We start from the raw sequence: 3,297 nt of genomic DNA on the forward strand, positions 1-3,297 counted from the left end.
CCTAGCTCGCAAGTACGCCATCAAGGTACTTTTCATTATATCATGTGGTTTCATGCGTGGCCAATAAAATAACCAGTGGCAAGCCAATGAGTCGTCTTAATGTACTCGCACGCCACCCATGTTTTGAAGAAGGCAATAACAATGCATGATATAACACTAAGTAGGTAAGCTGCATAAAGCTAATTTTGAGTGCAACGCCAAGTTCAATCAACTTGTAAAAGCATGCATCAATGGTTGCAGATATCGAGATGAACAAGTTACACATATCATCATAAGCACGGGTTGAACATCTCATGTTCAGTCATCATGTCAAGTCATCCAACATATCTCAAGTATCATCTTACCCACTCACACACACACCAAGTTTGTAAACAATGGACGTGGCCCAAGAGCGGTCATCGAGCTATCCTTGACTGTGGATACGGCTATTAGAATAGTTTTACACTCTGTAGAGGTTTGCACGATGTACCCACAAGACTCACGGAACTTCCATGTCAACCATGACTCACGGTATATTACATACTCGAGGTAAGCACCTAAGCAATGTATTTCCTGTAGAGATACTAAACAAAGAGTCCAATCGTTGTCCCACATCCTCATGATGTACATCATACGAGACTCGCTTAACATCGTACCATCCCTGAGGGCACACAACATTGTGCCCCGCGTATGTGAAAACAGCCCATGGTCGCCCTACCTGGCACAACCCCGTATCGAGAGAGTGACTCGACTCTCCCTCCACTCGCAATGCGGGATCTGTTCTAACATCGACCAAGGTAATCAACAAAGCCCCGTCCCATAAAGGGGTATCTTGGTCGCACATGTAAGGTTGGAGTAACGGTCGAAACTTAAGCCAATCTGTTTTCGGAAACAACACAGTCAGTTGCCTTGGTACACCAATTATTTCTGAAGTGGTTACCTAGCTCAACACCATCTCCCTCGGGCATTAGTGGCACCCGATGGGGTGTTCGAAAAGTCTTTGAAATCATTTCTTTTTGCAACGCCATGCATCTTACCATCCAACTTGCGTAGCAACTACTAGCATCCTATCTACTTCCCACCTGCATAACCCTCATAAGAAGGTAGGGTCATGCTTAGTGCAAGTATCGACGAGAAATGTAGCTGAGGTAGCCCACCATGGTGGTCACCAATTCATCATGATTCAATGCAACGGATTAAAGTGCTATAGGTCGTGCATAAAATGGTTTCATAGTCATGGTCAAAGGCTTGTTTGCGTGGCTCATCAAAGTCTTTGAGGTCTTCACACGCTTCTGTTCCAACTCCGAGCACTCCGTCTACCTCATCAACTACCATCGAAAACAACCATAATAAGAAACACAACAAGCTGAGAAATAAAAGTGTTCTAAAATAGAAGATTTATTTTTCTACGGTCTCTATGGTCATAAGAAAATACCTAAAGTTGCTCTAGTGGATTTGGATCACCAAAGATTTTTGAATGATGGAAATGGGGGAATTATTGATCCTATAAGGAGCTGCATAAAACATTTTTATAAAAATTAGTGAATGCACCTATTAAATAGGGAATTGTTTTAGAAACATTTAGGAAGTGGTTTTACAAGATTTAGAGATGGGATGATATTCTATGAATTTTGTAAGATGAAATAAATGGGAAATGGAGCTATTTATTCGATTCAAAAGATTCAATACATGTTAAAAATCTTAACTATGGCTTGTTAAATAGGGAATTATTTTTAGAGCAACTAGAAACTGGAATCACTCGATTTGGAGTTGATATGAATGTTCTGGGAATTTTTAGAAGGGCCTTTATAAGGTTCAAATTTGACTTTGAATTTGAACAGGGAAACATATTGTAATGAAAATTACGCAAGTTATGCCAAATGATAGTGGGATTTTTAGAAGATTATAGAAATTTGAATCATGCCATTTGGACATGGAATTATTTTTCTATGGATTTTACAAGATCTCTGTAAAAGAAAACAACCAGAAAGGAGTTACCTAACGGCCGAAGGAGCGCCCTGGGCACAGAATAGCCGCGTATGCATTGGGTCGGCCAGTAGCTTGGCCAAGCGCGGGAAGGGCCATGTTGGAGGTGCATTCCTAGGAATACGCCTGCTTCGTGGGGAGGCACAAAACGCGAAAATCGCGTCCACTTACACGCGGGCCCAATCGTTAGGGTCTCTTACAAGCGGGCCCCGCCGGTCCCTCTCCACCTCTCTCCTGCCCCCTTCACCTACCTCCTGACAGGAGGCGGACGGGATGCTGGCCGTCGTGGCTCCAGCCACTTCTCCGCACCAAGCACAGAGTTGGGGGCGTGGGTGGATGCCCCGCTCCTTGCCTCGTTGGTCGCAGGGACAGCCATGAGTAAGTAGCTCGTTGGGAGGGGCGGACAAAAGCATTGGTCGTTGCTGGGGAGCACGACAAGGCCTCGAGGATGGAGTCTGGGGATTCCTGGGGAGTTGCTCCCATCAACGGAGTCCTTCTAAAGTTCTTGGTTGAGGCTAGGGAGGGCCGGTTAGCTCGGGCTTGAGTGAAGCCGAGCTGCGGCAATGTTGGTCGTGGGAGGAGGAGAAGGTCATGGGTGGACAAGCGGGGAGGCCCGAGAGGTAGCTAGGATGGAGGGGAGTGGAGTAGGTTCTTTAGAGCGTTCACAGAGAAGCAGGAATAGGCTGGCGACCGAGAGGGGCTCGGATGCGCCTCGAATGCCCTCGGGGTGCTGAGCACGCGCTCAGAGCTGCTCTTGTCTACATGCTGGCGTCGGGGAAGGGAGTGGGACTCGTGGATGGAATACCTAACGCGCTGGTATGTCTATTGTTGTTGTACACGAGCTACATGACGAGGACAAGTGGCAGGGCGCTGTTCGTGCATGCCAGAAGCATGGTCACCACGCCAAGGCATGTCGAGGGCCTCTTTTTGGTCAGTCAATGATGTACATCATGCAAGGCATGCATGCTAGAGGGCACTGGTGAAGTTTCAGTGAAGCTGGTTAGAAATGATTTTTACTCTGTTTAAGTTTGCAGCACCAAAATTGGGAGCTATCTGATGGGCTTTTACTGAAGAGCTCATGAGGTGAAAGTTTGTATGGTTGCCCTAGGTACGGAAGGACTACAAGTAAACCAATTATTACCCCCGGGAGATCAGTTTACATGGTACGTACAATACAAAGATGCATTAGCTGCCGGAATCTGGGTTTAGATGGTTTGCTCATTTTCCACATGATCATGTCATCTTTTGATTTGACTTGATGAATCAGCATGCGAGTGAAGTTGTGGTATAATTTAGAGGTTTTTCCATGGTAAAAAGAGGGGAAAAGTGAGG

At 45.9% G+C, this 3,297-nt stretch overlaps 1 long non-coding RNA gene across 1 annotated transcript; it reads right to left on the reverse strand.

Annotated features, from left to right (window-relative positions):
- Positions 1–835: 835 nt before the first annotated feature.
- Positions 836–2,705, reverse strand: LOC123411890. Its single transcript, XR_006613350.1, has 2 exons — positions 1,978–2,705; positions 836–1,307 (listed from the first exon to the last, which is right to left on the reverse strand). It is a non-coding gene; the product is annotated as an uncharacterized LOC123411890 (long non-coding RNA).
- Between the last annotated feature and the right edge of the window lie 592 nt (positions 2,706–3,297).

Source organism: Hordeum vulgare, chromosome 7H, assembly GCF_904849725.1.
Source record: "Hordeum vulgare subsp. vulgare chromosome 7H, MorexV3_pseudomolecules_assembly, whole genome shotgun sequence".
NCBI classification, from domain to species: domain Eukaryota; kingdom Viridiplantae; phylum Streptophyta; class Magnoliopsida; order Poales; family Poaceae; genus Hordeum; species Hordeum vulgare.